At 42.6% G+C, this 26,535-nt stretch overlaps 1 protein-coding gene across 2 annotated transcripts in view; it reads right to left on the bottom strand.

Moving 5' to 3' along the window:
- The window catches only part of ACOT11 (acyl-CoA thioesterase 11), a 59,070-nt gene extending 33,880 nt beyond the window's left edge, over positions 1 to 25,190 (bottom strand). For both annotated transcript variants that reach the window (XM_083742639.1, XM_083742640.1), the window contains exon 1: positions 24,959 to 25,190. The gene's annotated coding sequence lies outside the window, so the exon portion shown is untranslated. The remainder of the gene's footprint in view (positions 1 to 24,958) is intronic.
- Positions 25,191 to 26,535: the final 1,345 nt, after the last annotated feature.

Genomic DNA, 26,535 nt, shown 5'->3' with positions numbered 1-26,535 from the left:
GGACACCTAGGGGTGGGCCAATGCTTTTTAATATCTATGGCAACACAAACCTGAAACCCGTGCTTTTGGGGGACTGAAGCCACCTCAAAAAAGGTTAGTTAATGGCCACCAAAGGAATTATTTCCCAAATAAAGCACCTTTTTTCTGCCCCACAAATTCAAGGCAGTAGTGAAAACTATTTAGCAACTGACCAATCGCAGGCAAAAGGAGCTTCCGGTTAAACCAAACACTTCCACCACATCTCCAAAACCGGACACTTCTACTCCCCCAAATCTCTCCAACATTTACCAGCCCTAATCCTGGGACAGGGAATCTGGCCCTCCTGGTATTATTAGACTACAGCTCCTGTCATCCCCAAACACCAGCCATGCTGGCGAGGGCAGATGGGAGTTGGGAATCCAACAACATCTGGAGGGCCACAGGTTCCCCGGCCCTGTTCTTTGGGGCAAGTTTGGCATGAGCTAAATCAAAAGCAGCTGTCAACTGGGAGCCAAAGGATGTGTCAGAATTCCTGATGCGTATGCAAGGAATAAACAAGGACAACACGAGTGGCAATGCAATTCCTCAAACCAAGAAGCAAAAAAATTAAAATGGTCTGAACCAATTTGAGTTGCACAATTATTATTTTTTGATAAGGCTGGTCTCTCCAGCTGTCTTTCCATGAAAGCACTGTGCATAATGCCTGCTCAGTGACTTGATGCTTGTGCAAGCGTTGTTATTGCACCCTAAAAAAAAAAAATACTAGTTCCTGTACAAGAGATGTAGCAGGAAGAGGTTTTATTGAATCCCAGTGACCACTTTTGAAAATATTAATAACAGCCAGTAACACTTTCCCAAGACTAATGTATTATTGATGCTTCCTGATTTTCATTTGTGACTTCCTACCCAATGACCCACCTTAAACCAGAGGGTCATTGGTGTTAGTCTGTTCAGGAAAACACAATGTCTTGCAGCACCTTAAAGACCAGCAAATCGGCATAAAATCTCTGACATTTAGTTATTGTGGGGGGAAATAACATGACTTATGGGTCTCAAAGGGACAGGAAGATTCTGGCCATTTCTACTCAGTATGGTGGGATTTATTTCATATAGTTTATAGTTTCAGATTTATAGGTATCTCTCCCTGCACAGTCTAGATAAATATGGATGTCATGATCTTAGATGGCTGTTATTATTTAATATGTTTTGGGCTCTGTATGCTAAGGCTTTAGTTGGATATATTATGATTTTGTTGTTGTTTATCTGTGGTTCTATCTTAATTTGAAAACTAATAAAAATAAACTGAAAAAAGACTTATCAAATCTAGTCTACCAAAGTGCATGCCACAACACAGTCCATCAGATGCATGAAATGTAATCCTTAAACTGCAGGTAAATATGCACACATAACATTTGCATTATTGGATTCTACTCACAAAACAGGGTTGGTAGTAACACAAACGTCTTGGCATTCGTAAACTACTAAAACACATAACACAATTTTAAAAACCCAAAACTTTACCAGCTTTGGGATAAAAGCAAGAGTGGAAGCTTTTCTTTCACCTCAGTGGACTAATTGGGATGTCCTTTCCTAATTGGGATGATAATGGCTAGTAGTCCTCATGACATGGAGAGAATTGTTTTCCTGCTCACAACAGGATATTTCAGAAACAGCAGCACAGAATTCACCCTCTTCTCATGCTCCCGTCCACTTGTTCAATGCATGGAGGAAGTGACCTCTGCACATCAAACAGAGCACAAGAATGGGCTATATCATACACAGCGTATACAACGGAGTGTACAGGCCATACATACACTGCTTATGTAGTGCCTAACCCATGGAGGTCAAAGGGCACAATCTCACTCCCCTCCACAAACTGATTGAATGTGTGGAGCAGAATGTGATAGTGGCACTCTTGGCTATAATAACAAGCTGTGCCATGTCAGAACACAGGTAAGGCTTAAAGAAAAGGTTTAAAAATGGCACAGCATCTTTGAACAACTAGCCCCCAAGTTACTGTGCTGAGCCTCAGTGGTGTTGAACAGTGAATGCGCCTATGAGACTTGCACAAGTACATTCCCTGATGCAATCAAGATGACAATGAATGAGTTATCTGGGCAAAGGATCACCTTTGCTCTTTAACCCTTTGGAAATGAGGCAGTGTTGAAACAATTGCATGCTGTAAAAAGCAACGTTTGTGGAGTACAGGCAGCATGCTTTAAGCATGCACTTTTAATGCACACACAAAAAAAGATGGCATGAAGAACTTAAGAAACATATCCTTAGCAAGTGTCAGCCATGCACATGGGAGGTGGAGAAAGAAAGAGGGAGGCAGGCTCTCCTTGCAATCTTCCTTTTGGCACTGGGAGTTCAAGCAGAGGACTGAACTTGCAGGATATACTCCAGACAAGACTACGGATTGCTCGGCATTACTGTACTTTCACCCAATATGGATATTAATACTGGTCTTTGGAAAATAATATATTTGATGTTACAAACATCCATTTTGTTTCTGATATATGTGCTAGAAGGCAACTATATAGAGTGACTTCCTGATCAGTTTTTTCAGAATCAAAAGGTATTTGTGACATCATTACCCTATTCTATTTTACACTTTGTCTAGGATACATTTGTTTTGTATATTAGAAAAAAAAAACATAATACAGTATTATTTTAGGCACCAATAACAGCCCTGAGGCGGAGCAGGGAATAAGAAAAGGTAAAAGGGAGGCCATCAGGGGTTTGCATTGAAACGAAACTTCTCTCTGGCAAACTTACTACACCCTTCCTAAACATAAGCTATTCTACTTCACTGCTGTTATAACAGACTCCCCTTTCACATAAGCTTGGACACGAGAAGCTGGCAATTATTTGCTTTGCTGAAACACAAAAGCTAGGATTTGCTGAGAGGGTTAGGCGCTCAACAGCCACTGAAGTTCAGTGATTCTCGTAAGCCACATACACACAAAGCGGGAGTTGCCCTGGCTTAGGGGTTAACCCCCTACTGTGGTCTACCTGAAAATTAATTCATATAAGCACCTGAACTCTTGGAAGTGCTCTTTTTTATATACAGTGGTACCTCGGGTTACAGACGCTTCAGGTTACAGACTCTGCTAACCCTGAAATAGTACCTCAGGTTAAGAACTTTGTTTCAGGATGAGAACAGAAATTGCACGATGACGGCACGGTGGCAGCGGGAGGCCCCATTAGTTTGGTACCTCAGGTTAAAAAAGTTTCAGGTTAAGAACGGACCTCCAGAATGAATTAAGTTCTTAACCTAAGGTACCACTGTAGAGGGGTCCTCCATCACTGCATCACTTTACAGAAGGACCTTTCCTGACTGAGAAAGGTGCTAGAGTAATGCAACATGGGCTATCCAAAATTGACCCTGGAGCAAATATGCATTTGGGGGGGTATAAGCATAAAAGACTTTTCCACACAGACCTTTTCTCATTATTTTTGCTAGGGTTTTGGAAGACAGTGGAAAAAGTCGGTTTTTTAAAAGGGCTTGAGTTTTTGAATGTATGGGGGTGCGGTGTGGGGAGGTGTAAAACCAGAATCTTTCGAAAAGAATAGTCATAATGTTTAAATTGGAAAAAATAACCGTGAATCCAAATAGCAGATATGAGGGTGCTCACATACTAGTATTACAATAAAAAGAAAAAAGAAACAAAAAGCATATATGCTCCCTGAAGCATTGGTCAAAAGATTAGATTTTTTTCATTAAAAAATGTTAAAATAACACACTTTGTTGCAATTTGATTGGTCCCAATAAAGGTACTGCCCAATTGCAAATTTTAGAGTTTTTAAGAAACTGTAAACTTGGAGTGTGTTTTGTGATATGTAAATGTGTTTATTGGAACTGTACACATAGAGCATCCTTGACAGATACATCAGCACATGATCATTCCGAATGACTCATCTACTATTTAAGGTAGATCAAGTTACTAGCCTGAAATCCTTTCTCCTTTCTGTATTGCATGCAAGTTGAAGAGTTGGAGCCAACTGAAAACTGTATACATGTTTGTTTCTAACAAACCATCTATACATTAACAAATGTTTTTGGTGTTTTTTCAATTGCCCAGATAGTTTCTTTGGCCACTGTCCTGCACAGTTAAATTGCTCTTATCCAACTGACTACAGTCAGGGTGAAGGTGCCTAACTGTGCAAAGGCTACCGGCTTTGGCTTCTGCATTTAGATTTCTCTCTCTCTCTCTCTCTCTCTCTCTCTCTCTCTCTCTCTCTCCCCCTTCCCCTCCCCACTCTCATATATGTTACATACACATATAGACACACACACATTACATAAAATTTAAATACTTATAAAGATTATCAGTTGTCTTGTTGGAATGTCAGTAGCTATGGAAATACAATCAAACACACACAGTGCAATTTCACAAATTCTAAAATTCTAAAGTCCAATATAAACAAAAGAAACATTGTTCTTCAGATTGTTTTCTACAGAAAACACCTTGCAGGAAAAATGGGGAGAAGTGCTTGTAGACCTCAATCTCTTGATTGTCTTTTAATTTTTAGATTTTGACCCAACAGTTCCCTTTTTATACCAATATTGCAGCAAAATAATCTGAAGATGAGTAATTCACTAGACATCAGACACTAGCCTGGAATTTGGCCTGAACTTCCCTCATCTAGGCCTAGATGTGCCCCACTCACTTGTATCATCAGGAGTTCTTTGTCATAACAGCTTGGAATTGACGCAACAGGGAAATAAAGGAAGCAAATACAAGCTGCAGTGGGAGCAATCTTCCCATTAAAACAGTTTCTCTGGGTCAACAACAACAACAACAGAACACATCCCCTCCTTTTGGACAGATCCCACTTTTCTCAGTACTTCTAGGAGTGTTCCATTTAGATACCGTAACTGCTGATACAACCTAAGGTTCTAGAAGGACTGGTGTTTCCAAAGGCAGGTAGATCTCACCATCCTGCAGGAAAAATCACTTCCAGTTTCTCTCCCAGCCATTGAATAACTCAGGGAAGCCAAGACCCTTTCACTGATAATTAACAATACAGACATGCCACAATAATTCTACCGGGCTGAACAAACGTCTGTTACAACTGTATGTAACTGGCAGCCACTTAAGTCAAACCTACTATCCAATTTCAAGTCAATTCCATGCCTACACACAAGTGATAAGCCAGGATACCTATATTTAGCAGCTTTGGGGCCACTTACAGAGACATCAGCCAACCAAATCTCCCTCTCCCTCCCTCTCTCTCTCTCTCTCTCTCTCTCTCTCTCTCTCTCTCTCTCTCACACACACACACACACACACACACACTTTTGATGTCATGTAAACTGTCGACTTGGCAATGTGGTTCTCAAGAATTTTGCTACATTCAAGTGCAAATATGTAATAGGCAGGTTGCAAGTTGTTATGAGAACAAAATTCTACTGGAAAAACAAAAGGCAAGCAAACTTTTGAAGTACACATTCAACAATAATGTTTTCATGCAACTTCCTTTCCAAAGCAAAGAAGTCAAGCTGCTTCATTCCACTACTGCTCTGTCCGCTGCTGACTTTGCTCTTGGGAGCAACAACCTGAACTGCTCCAGGAATGCTGCTGCTCCTCCCTCCATCTCGGCTTCAGGCACACCTTGCTCACAGGTCTTTTCTCCTGGAAGCACAAAACCCAACTCCTGACATGAGTGTTACACGCCACCCCAACCTCTGTGTGGTGCAAAATTCCAGGAGTCCAGCTGCTTGCCCAGGGTTCGTGTTCTCCAAACCTTGATTAAATTCTAACATTTACTAAGTCCAGGAATTGTGGGTGCTTTGCACCCACAAACTCTGGCACCCAAACTCATAACAATACAGCAATAAAAAATATAAGCAGCACAGAAGTGGCCACACATAAGGGAACATTGGCAGTGAACAGGACTGAGAAAATGGTCAGTTCATGGATTCTAGGGAGAAATAGCTCTGCTCTCTGCAAAAGCACCAGTTTCAAAACAAAAACTAAAATCATACAGGCCACCCCTACTTTCAAGCAGTTACCAGATCAGAGGCTTCCAGTTGTCTGAATACACATTACTATGACAGAGATTAAAGTGGTCTGGTGCTCACCTACAAGTAATAAGCAATTTAGGTCCATAACCATTTTTCTGTGCAAGAGTATTTGCGGTCATAATGATCTAATAGCATTTATACGGGTGAAACAAAAGAACGTTTGATATGGCATTAAACATGCTGCACAGTGCATGTTTGATTTGATTAGGAGTAATGGTGGTTCCTTTATCCGCCAGCCAAGTCTAGTGAAGAGTAATGTGCAACACAAAAACTTGCACATTCTCTTATAACCAGTTTGTTAGTTCCCTAAAAAAGGAATAAAGCACAATCCTACCTTACCTATTTTTGCTTTCCCATACTTCATTCTCCAATATGGTAACAATAATTTAGACTTATTAATCAAACTACTCCAGCCTAACAGAGATAAAAGATTTGAGCAGTGACACATGGATCAAGCTTTCTGGGAGTGTTTTGGAGAGCAGGTCAGTGGCCGCCTGTTTTCTCTGACGAACAAGTTTGTCTTGTGCTCTGCCCAGAAATCTCCACATGCCTCACATGACTTCAGCTGCAATGCTAGGAGTGAAACATCCAGGAGCTGCCGAAGGAGAGCAATTGAGTGACAGCCCAGGCGCCCACATGAGAGTGAATCAGAGCGAGCCTCTAGGGTGGTACTCCAATTGAAAAGGGATTGCTGGGTGTCATTGCAACAGCAAATGGAGATAATCAAGGGCATTGTTTTTCCGAAATGAAGCATGGGAAGCGTTTAAAAATAGAAGAGAAGATTCGGACAAAAACAGAAACCTCAAGCCCATACTTTAGCCCAAATTGTTCACCATCTGACATTCCACCAACCTTCCTTCCTCAGGCTGCTGTTTTGGAAACAGGCCGGCCAGTGCCAGAGACACAAATGCAGCAGCATGAGAGGGAAAGAGAAAAATTCAGGTTTATTTCTGATCTTTGTAACCTGGATTCTCGTTGAGTCTAGCAGTAGAAGTTTGCATCCCTAGAAGTTGGCAGTCTTGGCACAAATCAGGAAAGAAAGCTTTAGAAGGAGCAAGAGGGAATAGAAAAGATGATTGCACCAACTTGTGCTTCCCCTTATAGACGTAACTTGAAGCAGCCGTCAACAATATTGAATCAAAAGGTCTGTTTTAGTGCAAATCCAAGTCCTGTATAGCAAGATGTCTGTCTTCAACTGCCACAGCTCCAGCACAACAAGGAATGGCTCAAAAAATCAAGGATGGTATGAGGCAGTCCAACTTTCACTCTAAACCAGTGGTGACAACCCCTATAACCACACCCCCAAATAGTGTCCATACCCATGCCCCCCCAGGATTCCTGGGGGCTGTAGTCTGTTAAGGGTGCTGAAAACTGTTAGGAGACCCCTATTCCCCTCATAGAGCTACAGTTTCCAGAATTCCTTGGGAAGAGGGATTGTTAAACCACTCTGGAAACTGTAGTTCTGTGAGAATAGGGCTCTCCTAACAACTCTCAGCACTCTTAACAAACTACAGTTCTCGGGATTCTTGAGGGAAAGCCATGACTGTTTCAAGTGGGATGATACTGCTTTAGATGTATAGTGAGGAAGGCAAAGAGCAGTGTAGTGGTTAGCATGGCGTACTTGGGCTGTGGAGAACTGAGTCCACATTCTTGATGAACCATGGAGTTGGTAGTGCAACCTTGGCCCACTTACTGGCCTGAGCCTAGTCTGCCTAAAAAAAGGTATCACGGGTAAGGCCCAAACTGTCCTCCAACCCCCAAAGTGAGACCCACTGACAAATTTTATTTACTTAATAAATTAATATACTGTATTGTCCTTCCTCCTAAAGGAGCTCAGGACAGCAGGTACTGCTCCAGCAGATATTGCCATTGCTTCTACTTTGCATTTTGCCTCTGCTGCATTCCTGCTTTCAGTTGCATGCATAGGCTGCCACAGCAGTTGCATTTGGCTTGCAACATGGATCCTCCATCTTAAATGCTCACTGTTCTAATACCCTGTCTATTGATCCTTTGGTGGTCATGTGGGCTGAGGAAAAGCAGAAGGAAATAAAAAAAAAAAAATCTGAATGCCCACCACCAACCTTTGCACTTTCCATTAGCACCTGGCCGGAACAAGAAAAAAAAAATCAGTTGTGCGGACCAAGACCACCCCTAAAAGAATAGTCATTCAGAGCAAAGACTTCCCAACTCACAATTTCAATAGGAAACGCCGCTCTTTTCCCAGGCGAGTCATCACATCCTGAAACTACGCAACAGGAGGAAGGAGCTTTTCTTAAGAACTGAAATGTCAACTAACTCCTTTTTGTTGTGGCAGCAGGATTCAAGACAACTGAATTATTTCAGCATATGAACGAAAAGGCTTCCCTCAGCTTCAGGAGAACCAAATTCCTAGAACAGCCCCTTTGACACCACTGCTCAGCGGACTGCGAAATAAGTGAGAAGTGCTTACCACAGAATACAAAGAGCACACAGTACGACGACGTCATTATTTGACCACAGGACAGCTCGCATTTCTATGCCAAGGGCTTCCAGAGAAAGGGTCTTTGTCTGCATTATGAAGTCTAGATGTGACAATTGTGCAGCTAAAGTGTATCACATCACAAGTATACCAACATTTGGTATTTTCACGGTGCAGCTTTTTAAAAATAAGTCTCTACTCCTGCACGCCTCCCCTAAGCAGCCCTAAGGGGCTGTGAAGAGTTGTCTGGAAACATGTGGAAACACCTGCCCCATAGGCATGCCACCGCCTGGGCCAAGTGGGCCACAAGGTGGAATCAGTGTGAAATGTAGGTGCCAGGTTCTGATGAAGATGCTGGCTTCCAATGGAACTATCATTGCATTTCAAGGGCATTATGCTTTTTCATCGTTGTGAACCTTAGCACGTCCTGTGAGCCCCTTCGACTCTTCGTCTTTGTTTTCTATTAGTCTTGGCTCATCACACTTGGCCCTTCTTCAGAACGAGGTGGTGAGACTGCCAGTGCCCCCTCTGCTAACACAACAAAATGCTAAGTGGAGTGAGAGGGGCAGTGTGCGTGTTTGCATGTGTGGGTAAAACTGCTACCCGCCAGCCCTTCATCTGGCTAAGAGAAACAACCAATGCAAACCTTCCCAGCCATGGATTTCAGTGGTGGTTCTGCCAAACTACAGGGTCCTGAAAGCAGCAAACCACAAAGAACACATGGCACATGTTGAGCATACCTTTGAAGTACACAACAGAAAGGCTGCAAAACAAAAATTTGAGAAGCGCCATGTTTGGGGGGGGGAAATAATCAATCAAGATCCTTTATTAGGCATAGCAAACCACACATTATCAAACAGACAGGATATACAAATTGTGCAAAATACGAACTCAACGTAACAAGGTTTATCCCAGTCGTATCTAAAAAAAGAATAATGATATCACATGTACATTAACCTGGAAGTCACTTCCATTGGATATAGTGGAAGCTGCTTCAGAGCAAACATGTGTAGCTGCATGCCTGATACCTGCCATTCCTGATCTTCCAGCAGCTAAACCCCAAGTAGGAAGCTCCCTGGAACTAAACTAAGTACAGGGAGGGGCTCAGTGGACTGTCATAAAGAATTCTATACATTGCAAGCACATAGCATGCAAGCAACAGAGTCTAGATTTTCCAATTGCATGTGAATACTGGCTCAGAATGTGAAACTGACATCCCTGGCAATGGCCCTTGCGATTTGAACCTCAAAGAATGACTTTTTTCAGGACTATTCAAACAACCATTCTGAGAAGGACTGCAGGTGCCAAGCAAAGGCATACTTGAGTTCTGCTCAATGTGAAATAGTTGGGTAGTTCCTTTGCCTCAGCGCTGCCTGCCTTTGCTAATTTTAGAGCAATTGGATTGGACTGGGAGTCATGCCTGCAGAAAAGGAGGCACTTCTCCTGGTGCCCCCACCAAGTGAGGCACAACATGTGGAAAGGGCCTTCTCAGCGGTGGCAGCCTAATTTTGGAATTAGGTGTCTTCGCTATGGACTTTACACAGCACCAAGAGAATACTTTTTATATTTCCAGGCTTTGTAAATTTCTAAATCCACTGAAATTTAGATGAGTTTTAGTGACATTGTTCTGCTGCTGAATGTTTTTTACGCTGGAATTTATTTAATGTTTCTATAGTTCTGCAGTTCATGGATTTTAATGCTTTCATTGCTTGTAAGCTACCCATTGTTTGGGTGCCATATAAAAGCTGTCAATAAACAAACAAGTTGTCACATGATGACTTCACAATAAGCATAAAAGCCCATGTTTTCACAACTTTAAATACTCATTATTTGTTTGTTTTGTATTTAAAGCCCACCAAAACTGTCACAATTGAAGCAAGCACAATTCAAACTAAAATCTTAGCAGCAAACTACAAAACTAACCAATAACAAAATTAATGAAACAGCAGCAGAGAACAGCAATATAGTCAGAGGGAAGACACCTATTCAACCAAAGACTTGGGTAAAGAGCTGTGTTTTGACCAATCGTCAAACAGCTGACAAGAGGCTCCTCAGAAGGGAGGCCATTCTGCAATGTGGGGGCCACTTCCAATAAGACCACCTCCCAACAACACTGCTCCTCGAACAACAAAGTGTGGTGGCACTGTCAGCAAGGCCTCCATTGCAGTGCAGTGAAGAGAGCTTTATATTCCTTCAGCTTGATATGTGGAGAGACCCACCGTTTTAGGTATTTAAAGCAGCTCCCACATGGCGGCCATAACATGTGCACAGGACTTGAGGCAGCTGCCACATTTCTTGCTGAAGGAAGCCTACACTAAATGAGATTCTTAATCAACGATATGTTGCAAAACACAGTTAAGGCTCTTCTCAATGACCTGATATTGGTCATGACGACTTCTATGTCGTAATATCATGGGAGGAGTGTTTCCAGCTCCCCTGCCCTTGGAAGCCTTGTAAGAAACTGCAGCAGGAGGGGAAGCTGAGTAACACCACAGGAGGAATTGCTGCCCGACTGGTAACGTCAACAGGGCAGTGGTTTGTGGAGGAAGTCAAGACAAATATATTTGATCACACTGACTTGATCCTTGGCTAATGTGCAGCAGACACAACAGCAGTGGCTGGAACATCTAGGACCAAGGCAGAACTGTTCAAACTACTTTGCTATTTTTGCTATTGCCAGGAAGAGTAATGTTGCTACATTTTATGTACTGAAATGCTTTTTAATGCAGTAACATTTACCGTATGTTATTGTTTTGACATTGCTGTTATTGTGAAGCCTATGGACCTGTTTGTGATACCTCAGTGGTCCATTTACAATATTAAGCCAGCTTCTGGAAGCACCCTTGAGCAAGGGAGGCAAATAAAAGCACCTTTAGCAACAGCACTGGCTGTTGTTGCTTCATGTCAGGGCTCAGTTACACCATCAATGCTGTTAGTCCTAAATGCTGTTAGATTTTGGGCTCAGCCACACTTCTACTTGCCCCATACCTAGAATGCATGAATCCAATCGGTTTCCAATTGGGTTCAAGCAGTTCTGTTTTTGCCCCACCACTTTTCCCTGAAAACCCCGCTCTTTAGCGCTAAATCAGAGCAAACATCAATCCAGAGAAAACATGAGGGACATTTGCTCCGATTCATGTGTAAAGAACAGGGAAAGCAGAAGTGCGTGGGAGTCCTTACTGGACAACAGACAACAGTGAGCCTTCCAAAGACCACAGGGCACTAGGTCTTGTGTTTCTGAACCCTCTTCAGTGTCACTGCCTCCATGACTTCCCAAACCACCTGACTCTTGTGCATTTGAGAATTCATCTTCCAACAGCCACAGTCCTCTTGTCTCCTCCCCCCCCCTGTAAATAGTAATAGTAATTTATTATTTGTACCCCGCCCTTATGGCCGGGTTTCCCCAGCCACACTGGGCGGCTTCCAACAAAGATTAAAAATACATTAAAATGTCACACATTAAAAACTTCCCTGAACAGGGCTGCCTTCAGATGTCTTCTGAATGTCAGGTAGTTGTTTATCTCTTTGACATCTGATGAGAGGGCGTTCTACAGGGCAGGCGCCCTCTGCCTGGTTCCCTGTAGCTTAGCTTCTCGCAGTGAGGGAACCGCCAGAAGGCCCTTGGCGCTGGACCTCCGTGTCTGGGCAGAACGATGGGGGTGGAGATGCTCCTTCAGGTATACTGGGCCGAGGCCGTTTAGGGCTTTAAAGGTCAACACCAACACATTTGGTAAATCTTTTGTCACTTTCCTGCTGGTTCTTCTGCTACATCACAGTGGATTATTATTATTATTATTATTATTATTATTATTATTATTATTATTATTATATTTGCAGGAATTTTATACTGGCTAAGTGCTTTTACTCGAGCCATCATTCAACAAAGATCTTCAAGAGATTTTCACCTCAGAGTCTGGTGCCAATTCTAAGGACTAGATGATACGGAAAGACTATCCCAACCACATAATAGCTTGTGCTTTTTCAGAGCCTCTTGTGGTCCTGTTTTAGGGCCAAAACACTAAGGCAGTAGTAGTAATAGTATAGCAAGCAGCAGCATGTGAAATTCCCATTCAATAATGTGCTTGGAAGCCCTGTCACCAATCAGTTCTAAAAATGTAGACCTGGGTGGGAGTCGACAAGCAAGCTAGGCCATTTGATAGGTTTTAGACAGCTCTACGATGCCAGCTCAAAAATGTAAAAAGAAATGCACACCTAGGAATAAAAATGGAAGAGGTGCAAAATGCTAATTTTCCCTGCCTGAGAATTAATTCTAACAGAGGTTTTGATCAGTTCTCAGAAGATAGGCTTTTGTTTACTTGCCCTTCAGGAAAGGAAAGCTAATGACACTAATAAATGACTATTCAATATGAACAATAAGAGAAAGAAAAAGTGACAAGCTGTTAACTAGACAAGCTGTATAATTAAGGCCAAGCTGGTGGTGGAGGTTGATTTTTTTCCCCCTTCAGAGAACAAGGACTCTGGAGCTACAGCAAAATGTCTCAGTTCTGGAAATTAGGCTTTAAAATGAAGAACATTTAACGCAATGAAGACAGAAACTTGACATCACCTTTGTTGTCATATTAAATTGCCCTCTCTTGAATGTATTTAGCTACATAAAAAGGAATTAAGGACAGGTTCTAATTGCTCCAGTCTCCTACAAGAAATTTCTTTTCCCTTTTTCTTTTTAAGAGAGGTTGTGTTCGACAGGATCTCTGCTATTAATCAGGTGCCTTCCCCTGAAGTTAACAAATCCTGCTTAAAGAATGGGATCTGGTGTTAACATGGGGTGTGATTAGAAAGGACAGAAGCCTTTGAAAGCCAAGGCATTGAAATCTGGCCTAGCCAAGCAGGAGTCAGTCAGTTAAGTCCGATTCTTTCCTTTTTTAAGTCACAGCATGTCTCTGCAGAGAAGACATTAAAAGCCAGTGGACAAAATCCTAGAGAACACACTGCAATAGAAAACTTTGTATTCCTAACAGGAATTAGACATCCTAACGGGCCTTTTCCCTTCCCTTCAGAGTGTGCAGGATCAGGGCAACAGCTTCTGAATGTGCAGGAATGCAACTTAATATTCACTGTGCAACATTCATAAGAAGTCACAGCACGTCTGTGCCACTGCAGAGATTGGATATTTATGCACAGCTCCCCCCCCCCCAAGTATTGTTGTGAAGGGGGGTGGGCTTGCTTTGCTTACGGCTAGTTTTTACTCTTCCCTGGCCTAGCAGAGGCAGGATGCAGATGTTTGCATCTGAGGGAGGGGAAAGTGGAAGGAGGCACAGAAGAGGATATGGAAAGCAACGCTGGCAAAACAGACCTATCTGGATTAGAAATTCTCATACATGAAGTCATGCTAACCAAGATGTAAAACTCCAGAGGCTCAATTCATGTAAACAAGCTTGTGGAACGGGAAGGGTCAAAATAAGCATGTGTCAAAAACGGGCATATTTGCATGTCAAATGGGTATATGGGTATACTGTATATGGACATTATGTTATGCATGACCATCTCCCACCCCCTGGTTGTTTCTAATGGGACCATCACACATCAGCTGATTTGTAGGCCAGAAATTATACAGCAATAGTGGGCAGCATGGAAGAGATGGATACAATCAAACCTACTTCCAGCCAACAACCTTCCAGCTCCTAAATTCTGCACTAGCTGCAGTTTCCCATCTTCAAAGGTAGCCCCATGCAGTGGATACCAGTCCACAAGGGGTGCTGGGTCACAGCCTGCCCAAGGAGAATGTCAAGCAAAGGCTGTTGTTGTTGCTGCTGCTGCTGCTGTGCCCCTAAGAGTTCAAAGCATCATGCTCCTTCCTGTCCCATACACATTTTACACTTCTAATTATATTTGGAGAAGCTCTGCAAACATTTTGTTCCACCTACTGTTATCTGGCCAATAAGGTCTCTGCAGCGTTCAGCCAATCTGAATTCAAAAGTATAGTTATGGCAAAGAGATCCCTCCTATGCGCATCTAAACAGAAAAACCATGTGACCGATCAAGCTGCTGGAAAGTCAGCCCGGTGCAAAAGACTCCTACTCCGTCTGTTATTATGACGACTCGCCAGCATTCACTGTATTGTTCTACTAGGGTAGCCTTGAAGGGTAGTTCAAGCATGCTCTGTTTCCTTGAAAGTCATGCCTCAGAGCATTCCTTGCACTAAAAAGAGAAAGGTGTGGTAGCTAGCATGAGAGATTGTTTTTAATTACTGTTTGTTAAGAGAGAGCAATAGCGGGCAGCATGTAATAGTATCTTGATAGAACTGCAACTTTTCCTTAAGGTAAAAATGCTCTCTCTATTTCTCCATCCGCTTAGAAGCCTAATTTGGCATTTAGCAATATATACATTACATAACAACAGCCTATGCTCAGAAATCTAGTGGGCACAGAAAATTGCCACCTGAAGAGCCTTTCTTACAGGTGCCTTTTTGTCATTCAGTAATTTGTAAACTCAACCTCAGTCCTGTGCTACAAGAAATTTTAACCCTCCGTGCATTAAAATTAAAATGGCATGTGCAAATTACCAATCTGGAGAGCAGAGGGGCAAACAGTCATTGGCCCACAGAAACCACATTAAACTAGGGGAGGGGGGGGGGGAGGCCGTGAAAGCCATTTACCAAAGCAGTCACTAGCATACATTTTGAACCACAGCAACCAAGCTGTGGAAGCAGCTAGCATCGCTCTGAGCACAAGGAGGTCAGAGATGACGGGTGGCTTCAGCTTACATGATGCATGCACCACTTGCGCTTTAGCTTTTGTACCATACTTCTACAAGTCCCTTTTTAGTTCAAGTTACTGGGGCTTTTTGAACTGGGGTTTTTAGCCAACGGATCTAAGCTCCTCATCAGTCATTTTAGCAACTGGCCAAAATTGAGCATCTTTTGCCTGCTATTCAGTGCACCGAGGCAATGCCTGTACAACAGGCAAGGCAAGAATTCAAGCTTGCAATCCCAGTGGTTCTCAGGAGAGCCAAGGGCGTTTTTACTTGTCCCTTCAAGTCCGACCTCCTTACTCTTCCCGACAGAGAAGACCAGGCTGGCGCAAGATTAAGCCTCCTCATGCAAAGACAGGTACAAGCTCTGGACTATTTTTAGAACCAATTGACTACAAAGCTAATGAACATCAAACTAAAAATGCCCAACAAAATAGCAGGCCCTGCTGCTGTAGGAGATGGGGACAGCGTTGCTGGTGTTCGCCAGAAGGCTCATTCTACATTGTGGCTGCAACAACAGGCATAACCCCTAACTGATTTGGATCACTCATCACTGACTGCTTTACACAAATTACTTTACCAGCTGGTGGTCCTCCTGACACATGGTGATCATAATGGCAATTAATGTGCAACTTGTGTGAAAAATTGCACACACACACTGCCAAATATAGCACTTCCAGAGCTGAAAAATGCAATATGGCAGTGTTTTTTCTGGAGATACTCAAGGGTCCAGAGTTCTAGCACCATTTCCTCCCCAAATGTTAAAAGTGTAGCACTTACTATAACAACTTCATGGTGAGTACTGACACCTTTTCCCCCTCTTAAAAAGCACTACATATGAGCACAACAGAACTGTAGCCTTGAATATGGACTGTGCATAAATGCAGTAAATTAAATACACCGCTATCGTGCAAGAAAGGTACGAAGAGCTACTGCTAACTTTAATCTAATCACAGGATCAGCCTCATAGCTGTCAACCTCAGGAGGGCTCAAAGAGAAGGTTTAAACAACAGCATTAAGAAATGGCAGACAGAATGGGAAACAGGAGCCCTAGTCATACACAGCTGTTGAAGGCTTTTACTCCCCCCCACCCCACCACCACCGCTTTCCTGGCTGCAGGCTGGCAGCTTTTGGCACTGGCTGCAAAGCAAACAGCAGTTGTGCTTCAAGGAACATACATATGTGATTCCACAAAGGCCAGCATTTCTATTTCAGTGACTTGTTGAACAGGCTGCTTTTTGTGTTTACAGCTTACTGACGGAGTAATCCAAGCACTCAGCATTTGTGGGCATGTCGCGCACACACAAATTCAAACTCTGACCATTGTGCTTTCCAAAGCTTTCATACTAAACATGCCTCATTAAACCATCTTCTCTGTGTGCTGCTTCTCCATGCTGTTTGTTGAGTTACACTCTCTCTCTCTCTCTCTCTCTCTCTCTCTCTCTCTCACACACACACACACACACACACACACACAAGTTTTGCTTTCCACAAAGACTTGTTGCATCCCAGTTTTTAGTTCTGGGACATGATGAAAGCAACTTTCCTGGCTGTGCAGTTTTACCGAAAACCACTTGCCGACATAGCAAGCACACTAGCTGGAGGAAAACCATTATATGGCTAGGAGTTACACAATGTACAATTCCCTATTAAGACATTATCCAAGACGGGTCATTCTATTATGATTAGAACTGTGTAACGTTTGCCTGGTTTCTCTCTTATACTTATATTCTGAAAAGCAGGAGTTGTGGAGAATTCACCACTTTCAGAAGCGCAGAAGAGGATAACAGGTGTGTGCCACATTCACATGTTAACTCACATGAAGGGCTTTTTACACGATCAAGGGGAACTGGGGGGCACCCCTGGCCTTGTTTCCCAGTAGTGGCTGGTGCCCATTTGGATTGGCAGACAGAAGGGCGCCAAAGCCAATGGCGGCCAGAGCCAACTAATTCTGTTTTGTCCTCATACTCCTCCCTTTTGAGTTCTATAACAGCAACACTGGGACTGAGGAGGAGGAAGCTGGCAGGTTGGGTCATTCCTTGGACTTGTTGTAAACAACACAACAAGTGGGTGAGGCCTGGCTTGAGGCTGTGGGACTTTGCTCCAGTTGCCCTCATAGACCAACCATCCTATCTGTGTATTAGAAATGGACATCTGCAGGGAGAACCGACACATATACACATCTGTACCTGTCACCTTCTCCAGGGCCAGCATGACCAAGGTTTCAAATGAGGTCTATGGGCACAGGCTTTGCCTCTGCAGACTGCCGCAGACAGTGCTTTTTTCTTAAAAAAATGTTTAGGGGTACTTTCACTTTGACTCAAGAGAAGCACCATTGTATAGTTCAAATTGGGAAAAATAAATACAGTAAATGGACAAAGTACAAAGATTCACAAAATGTTCAGAACAAAAAAAATTCCTTCCAGTAGCACCTTAAAGACCAACTAAGTCAGTTCTTGGTATGAGCTTTCGTGTGCATGCACACTTCTTCAGATACCATGATGTTCAGAGGTATGCATACCCCTGTGTTCCCCCTGAAAAAAAGCACTGGTCACAAATAAGATGCAGACAAAGAAAACCATGAAACTCTGGAGGCAGGGCCAACAATCTGGATGCAAAGCTCCTTGATTGTGAGAGCACCCTTCTTGAAAATTAACACATAAAAAGGGAACTAGGGGTAGGAGTATAGGTGGTTATTGAGAATGACTGGGAACTATCTGCAACAACAAAAAGTTCCTTGAGATAGGAAAATTAGGGCTGAAAAAAATCATTTAGAAAATCAATGTTCGTGACATGTGTTAAATCAGCAGTATCTGTTCATTGTAAGTACTCAGTGCCAATTTTCATTAACAGATTTCTGTACATCTCCCTTTGATGGATTTAGACCATGGGTTTAAACAATGTGTGTTTTTCATGTATTAATTAGCAAACAGAACTAATACTGGCTTAAATCGCCTCAATTGTGGGTCCATCCACAGTCCTGTTTGTCCCTTGATTCCAAGTCACAGCTACGAGAGGGTTGATTTTGTTGTTGTCCTGCCGCCTTCTTTGGGAAAGCACGTTCTTTACAGCTGAATCGGAACAAATGTCAAGCCACAGAAAACCCAATTGATGTTTGTTCCAATTCAGCAGTAAACAGTAGTTTTCCTGTGGAAAGTGGAGGGACAAAATACCCCCTATTGGAACCCTGACTTGAAATCACTTGAAATCATGAGACAAACAGAATTGTGGATGGGCTCAGAATTACTAATATTGGAATATAACATTGCTTTAACCGATGAAACTCAATTAAAAGTTAGACAGTAGAAAAATGTAAATTGGTCAATAACCTTTTTTAATGGATATACTTGTTCTTAGGAGAGGACAGCAGGCCACTCAGATCTACAGATGTGGTCCAAACATTTAAAAGCAACAATAGGAAAACACACTGCTTGAGAGATCCTACAGTGTACTAACAATTAATATAAAGACACAATAGCAAAGACAAATAATCTGCAATTAAGACCACCATTATGAAAATTATGGTGTTAACTACCCTCCGCGAGTATTACAAGATATTCACATCTGCGTTATCCATCTGAGAAAGCAATGAAGAGACAGAGGTCTTTCTGTACCAGCACAATAGTTATCTTAGGAATATGACAAAAGGACCAGCAAATACCACATTATGACCTCAGGGGCTTCATGACCAGCGGAATCCATATCAAATGGGAGAACCAGCCTAACATTATTATCCTTCAACAATCTTGCTTTGGAGTGTCAGGAACGGCACAGAGGGAGACCTAAATTATTAATTTACATTCTAGAAACATTAACAAGGTGGAAGAATATTTTTAGAGTACTTGGCTATTGAAACTAACCAAGTGTCTGTCCTCATTAAAACCTTCAGTCTCAGTCAGCTGTCAAAATTTTGAAAGCTGTTGACTGATGCAGCCTTTAGGGTCACCATGGCAACAAGATACATTACCTAGGTGATGGCGCTCTTACATTGTCACCCCTTGGGTGACCTAGTTCTTGCAAAAAAGAAGAAGAACTGTTTGCATTATATTTTGGATATAAGCCTTCAAGCTGAATATTGCACCAGTCATGGAGGTAATTAAGAAGAGCAGGATATATGTATTGTGGGGGCAGGATTTTTTTATATAAAAAAAGTAGAAAAGTTGGCCTGATCATTCAGTTCAGTGTCACAAGTCAAGCATGAAGTCCATTTCACTTGTAAACAGTATGCATTCTCATTGTTTACAAGTATCCAATCAACAATGAGTAGTTTTAAGTTATTTGAAGGACACACTATTAGGAAGTTATGATTTAAGTGGTCCAAATTTCTCAGGAAATTATCTGTCATTTTCCAGATTCATGCCAAATTACTATGACAAGCAATGCTACACGAAGCAAGCAGTCATATTGACTGGCAACGAGGTCACACGCAAGCCGCAGAGTGCCATCCTTTATAAGACTGTACCATCTCTGAATGCATGTAGCAAGCAGCTCTTTTTTAGAAAAAAAGTTACATGGCTGGAAGAGACTTTTAAAATAACATTAAAGCTCCTCCTAATAACATCAAGTGCTGGCTGCAGACAGAAATAAGGTCAAAATGGGATTACAGACACGAGTAAAGGGGAGTGTATTTGCATCTCAAGGAAACCTTGATGTTTACAGAAATACAAACAACATACAACCTAAGCCAGAGGGCAGGGGAGTGGGAAGAAAAACACCACATCCAATGGTATGATCAGCAGCCATGAATTGTTGAATGTCAGTTGCGGAGGAATGGTGGCTGGACAACTCTGTTCACCCTTGGATGAAACTGACTATATTTAATTCAAGTTGTTTTGAGGCCTGGTTTTGAAACACACTTACCTTTTGGCCTTTTATGTCATATGCCCCATAGATAGTCTGATAGTTACCGGGGGGGGGGGGGTGTCACCAACTCCTAGGTATGCATCTGCAAAGAATTACCAGCAAACAGGAGAAGCAGAACGCAGAGTGAATGATCAACTTTCAGCCTCACTAGCTCCCAACTTCTCCTTTGCAGCAACTGAATCTCCAGGTCTCAAGACATACGAAACATAAGGAAATGAACAAAACATTCAACCAGTCTACCCCACCACACATCCACTGTGGCATCCGGCAAGGCAATTAATTTTTCCAGTGATATAGCAATTCACACCTTTTCACAACGATAGAGGATGTCAGCTAAGGTGAAGCGATAGAGAATGTCAGCTAACGCAGAATCAAAGAGCCAAGTCCAAATGAAATTATTGCACTTATGCCAGTTAGAAATTGCAGGTGCAGGGAATCCTTATGCAGAATGGGAAATTTTTATACCTGACAGTGAGATAGGGTGGGTCTTGTATGTAACAGATACCCAACTTTCTCTAGAGGCAATTAATTGCCACAGGCAGGTACAATATGTTGGACAGCACAGAGATGAGACCAAGTTCACCCAGTCAATGGAAGGGGTTCTACTCAGCATCTAACTAACATTGTTTGGGTCAGAAAAGAGTCCAGGATGATGTTATATATTTCCACACTGTTCATAAACCCTGAAGAGTTCTTTCAGCATCTCACAAATTAACAAACAATAACAAACACTCAAAACAATAAGACAGAGCTGCAATATTTAGAAAGCAAGGTAAGACACTCACTAAAATAGAATCTAAAAGGTCCAGGCAAACACACACTCCTGGAAAGAGCAGGTCCCCTCACCATCACAAAAGGCAAGGGGATCCAAGGAAGGTCCTCTAAGATAGATCTCCACCTGCAGGCAGATTCATTTGGGAGCCAGTAGTTCCTTAGGTATCCTAACCCTAAACTGTACTTGCCATTTTTTTCTACCTCACCAGGCAGCATGTAACTTGCCTTCTTTGTGCAAACCTTACTTGTTTTGTAAGCACCTTCGTGGTGTACATATGTGGAGCCACACATATCTGAATTGCTTAGAGGGTCTCTGGGTGGATGGTCCTCCACTGCAGTAGGGTATCAGCCTTCTCCAACCCTTCATATGTTGTTGGACTATAACCAGCCCTTTGGATTAGTAGCCCAAAACATCTTGAGGACACCAGGCTGGGGAAGACTGGCCCAGACCAGGACCAGGGACAGGAACCTGTGGTCCTCCGTATATTGTTGGGCTCCAGCTTCCATGATCAGGAACGATGGGAGTTGTAGGCCAACAACATCTACAGTACCACCAGTTCTCCACCTGTGGCCTGGATGGGGACCTGGGGGAGGTTTAAAATAGCACAAGCAACACCATTCCTCGACACTTCAGAGACAGCTGCTTCCCCACCTTTTATCTTAACCTAGATTCTCAGTTGCTTCAGCTCATATATTCCCAGTTTTCAACCATCAGAGCTTCTTTTATACATTCTGGGAATATTTAAAAACAGAAAGATGAGCAGCAATCGTGAGATTCTCATGGGGGATTATTGGTGTATAATTAAGCAATATCCATAGTAACAAGCAAATCTGCATTAGCCTGACCTAGTTTGAAAAATTCCATCAGCTTGTTGAGGGACAATGACATATTATCTCCCAAAGTACCCCCAACTTTGAAAGCACAACAAAGGCAGGACTTTTCCAACAATGAGGCAGCCAGAGACAAGGAACTAGGAACTCCATGGCACAGAGCGAGTTTATGTAATTTTCTGTTCACATAATTTCAAAAAATGTCTATATAAGTTATTAAGGTGAAGGGAAATCCCAAACTTGTGTTTGCTTCACAGATGAACACATCATTATGTCACCTTGAACAGTTTGGAAAGGTGTGGAATAAATTTGTGAACTAAAATACATATTACAAAATCCTACAGAGATGATACTTCTCTGCATAAACATTCAAATATGAATGGCCTGTGCAAGATTATGCAAATATTCTTTGGGCCTAGCTGAAAATTGCAGCCACCACAACTCACCTTTCCTGCTAAATTCCTCCCAAACCCACCAGCTACATACATATTCTCACTCCACTCTACTCTTTTTCTTCCATTTCCCCAAAGGATGTCCCTCGGTGACTCAGAAAATGTGTAACTACTTTATGTACAACGTACATTTAAAGCACCCGCTCCAAAAAAGAAATTTGGAAACTGTAGTTTGTGAAGCATGCTTTGAACTGTACCTCAGTGAGGAGTAAACGACAATTGAAGGATTCTGGTTTTTTGTGGGGGAGGTTCCTGTGTGTACACGGAGAGTATTACATTCCAGAGGTGAAATGAGGTCACCAAAAGCTTATACCATTCTGTATTATTTTTATTTATTCTCTCTCTCTCTCTCTCTCTCTCACACACACACACACACACACACCCAGACACACACAAAAAGAGAGAGAGAGAGAGAGAGAGAGAGAGAGAGAGAGAGAGCATTGGGAAAGATACAGCATAACTCCTAAAGATATTGTAAATTTACTTCTCTCCCTCAGATTTTCAGCATGGGGAACAGCCAATCTCCACGACAATGCTGCTGACTTACAGGCTCTAAAACAGACACACTTTTTCCAGCCCGTTTATTTCTAAAGATGACTGGTCTACTGTTCTGATGTGCATGCACACACAGGAACCTGTCTGACACCGCCTCCAGCTGCCTTCTTCAAGAAAGAATACTTGGCAAAGGTCAGCTATTCAGATCCCTCATGGTCCATCCTCCCTGTAGACAGAAACTGGCCAACTAAACTTGCCTAATTGGTTTGCCCTCTGTGGCAATCTCTTTTTTAACAGCCAGAGTCACAGGGTTGGGACGGGGAAGACGTTGAGAGATCGTTCAGGCCAGTTTCCCATCTCACTACAACAGCAATAACATGCTTGAGAAAGTAAACAGAAAAGTCATTCAAAAGTCATTCAAGGAGGTTCAAAGTCCCTGTCATGCACTTTATAAATAACTAGTGAAACAAGAGGAGTGTATATGGATGTGTGGCTCAGGGACAGGAGAGTCCTTGCATAAAGGAACCATAAACCACAGGACATACCTTGGCTAAAGCTTGTGGTTAGTGTAGAGGGAGCTAAACTATGAGCCTGTGTTCAGACAACATGCTAAGTCAAACTGCGGCTTGCCTAATCATTTATTTATTTATAAAATACTTAAATAACACAATTTCATTAAAATATCAAAGCTGTGTACAAAAAAATCTATACAATAAAATAACAGACAAAATAAACCGAATCACAAATCACCAGTCAACAGTTTAAAACGAATCTCTGTAGGCCTGGCAGCAGGAAAAAAAATCTGTGAAGATTAAATATAAAATAATAATGCTGGTGAGATAGGACAGTGGCAGGTTCAGATTTTGTTCTCAGCAAACCTTCCTCTTCCTCCCAGCTGCCCCTTAAGTTGCCCTCTGTGCTAGATGCTGCTCCATCTCCTTATTCATCACTAGAGGGACAATAGCTGCAAGAAGGAGCAGCAGCAGAGAAGAGGAGGCAGCGGTGGCCCGAGAGCTATGCAAGCCATAGAGTAACCTCATTTCTAGAAAGGCAAGGGCACTAACACCTAGCTAGGTACATGTGAGACACTTCCTTCTGGATAAGGGTCAGTGTATGATTGTGTTGCTTTACGTATGTCCACACTGGACACACTGTCTTCCATTCATGTCTGCCAATGCAGCAAACAAGGCAAAAGGGAAAGGGAAAAGGGAAAAGGGAAAAAGGGAAAATAACTGAGTGTCACTCCCAGAAATTATTGGCACCGAGTTAGTGCATCCCAAGCGCCAAATAAATCTCCACCTAGTCATGGGGAATAATCTATGGAGAGCATTTGGTCATGCCATTCCTGACCCACAAGGACCATTCCAAATGGACAGTTTAGAGCACATTTACTGCAGGGAAGCCAGGCATCTTTCTGGGACAGAATTCCATGATATTATTGCAACTTCCACAGATGGAAACCGCAAGCAACAAGTGTTTAAATATTGCTCTTCAAATGCTGGGAAAGTTCTGTTCCCTGCTTAGCTCTATTTCTGCTCAATGAGTAGCAACTCATTGCATGAAAAACACGGTCTCCTACAGAAGCGTCAGGTCTATCAGCAGTTTCCATTGTGACTCAGCCATGTTTAGAAAGTGTGGAGCGTGGAAACTTTGGACCAGCTTTTGGTGGGGAAAGTGAAAGGCACATTTTAGACTCTTTTTTTGGCTCCAGAACCAACTTAGCAGTAATTCTAAACACCAAACAAACAAGATGGTAAAAATTGCAAGCCTCATTCACCTTGGAGATTATATACCTAACAGAGATTCTGAAGTCTCTAACCCCAGGTACCTGAAGAACCATCCTGTCATCCATATGAGAAAATTTAGCATAAGAGGGTAACTTGCAAAGTGGAGGTAGGAATCCTGAAAAAGGCCACAGATTTCTACTTGTGGGACTGTCAGGGAGTTTGGAAACTATTGCTGAAAAAGTGACGTCTGTAGGTAGATGTCCTCTTCCTTTATCTGATAAATGCCATGTCATGGAAGAGAAATAAGACGGTCCACTGCTCCATCAGGAACCTTCAGAAATAAAGTGTGCATTTCCCTCTTAACCACAGAAGTGTTGCTGTTTTTATCAGAACTGCGCACCGATAAAGAAGTTTGCTTCAAGTTCTGCCTAAAGGCAGCTTCATCAGTGCAGAGGTATTTAGCGCTAAACACACACCGCTTTAGCAGCCCTCCCCAAGATCAGGAGTTCACTGGTTTGAGAAGTCCTTTCCTCCACCCTTTATTATTATTTTTACCCAAAAATAATAACGTTTCTCACACCCCAGGAAAACTCTTAGCCGTGGCTAGGTCTCTCCCAACCTCCTCTGCCCCTCTCACCTTCGCCAGAGGAAGCTGAAAACTGCCAAAGATTGTTCCTGTGAAGCAGACAGGCACATGCACTGAGCGATCTCAGTTCAGGCTGCGACTCGCAGTGAAGGAGGAACCCCAGGCCACCTGCACGCCGGACTTTTCTGCCCCATGCTTTTTATTCTCTCTGTGTGAGTCCTTAGGGCTTTCCAGGCAGAGCCACTACCAGGGCTTTCCTTCGGATCACTGGGGAGTGGTGAACCCTCAACTTCCGTAAAAAAAAAAAAAAAAATCTTTTGAAGTTTTCTTAAGGTGGAACTTTGTAGAACTGTTCATCGTTAGCCAACTTTCCTAACCCTTTCATCAATCCCCTCTCCCATTCCTTTTAAAGTAACAGGAATTTTTCCATAATTTTCAAGAACCTCGAACACTGGCTACATACCACTCCTTACCAATCTGTAAGCAATAAACAAAGAAGCAGAGGAGCCTTGATTCTGAGGTTGCTTCCAGAAGGCCCCTTTAACGAACACCCATCATATTCAAAGTACATTCACCACACATTTAAAGCACACGGCTTTCCCCCAAATAATCCTGGGAACTGTGGCTTCCCCCTCGCAGACCTACAATTCCCAATACCCTGAACAAACTACAGTTCCCACAATCCTTTGGGGCAACTCACAGGCTTTAAAGGCGAGTTGGATGTGCCTTAAATGCACGGTGTGGATCTTAAGGTTGCGTCAATACTTTCCAGTGCATGTCCCTGTCATTTTCCTTATCACATAAAGTCCGTTTCTTTGGCGTTTGTTTTGCAACAGCTCCAGATGAAATTTAACACACAGCCTGAATTTGCCAGTGACTGTCTGGAAGCCAAATTGCCGGTGTGAAAAATTTTAAGTCAATTTAAAGTTTATATTCTATTACAAATCTCAGTATTTCAGCCTTACAAAATATTCCTAAATCATAAATATAGGAGGGGGGCATAGTTGGACAATATGGCCAATAAGCCATATAAATGTGAAGAGGAATTTGTTGACCGTGGCAGTAAGGAATAGTTATTCCAGTACGTTTCCGAGCACAATTCAAAGTGTTGGTGCTGACCTTTAAAGCCCTAAACTGCCTCGGTCCTGTATACCTGAAGGAGCATCTCCACCCCCATCGTTCAGCCCAGACACCGAGATCCAGTGCCGAGGGCCTTCTGGCGGTTCCCTCATTGCGAGAAGTAAGGTTACAGGGAACCAGACAGAGGGCCTTCTTGGTAGTGGCGCCCACCCTGTGGAACGCCCTCCCTTCAGATGTGAAGGAAATAAGTAGCCATCCTATCTTTAAAAGACATCTGAAGGCAGCCCTGTTCAGGGAAGTTTTTAATATTTAACGCAGTATTGTTTTTAATACTTGATTGGGAGCCGCCCAGAGTGGCTGGGGAAACTCAGCCAGATGGGTGGGGTATAAATAATAAATTATTATTATTATTATTATTATTATTATTATTATTATTATTCCAAGATATATCCTTTCCTCCCCTACCAGCATTACCTATGAGACCAAAGTTGTAAAAACTGCCACAGCCACAGTGTGAAGGATGAAAGCCAATCTCCAAAGAACTGACA

The sequence above is a fragment of the Podarcis gaigeae genome (assembly GCF_964106915.1).
Source record: "Podarcis gaigeae genome assembly, chromosome: 6".
Classification (NCBI taxonomy): Eukaryota; Metazoa; Chordata; class Lepidosauria; order Squamata; family Lacertidae; genus Podarcis; species Podarcis gaigeae.
The sequence above is the reverse complement of the archived record's forward strand: the minus strand, read 5'-3'. Positions and strand labels throughout refer to the sequence as shown.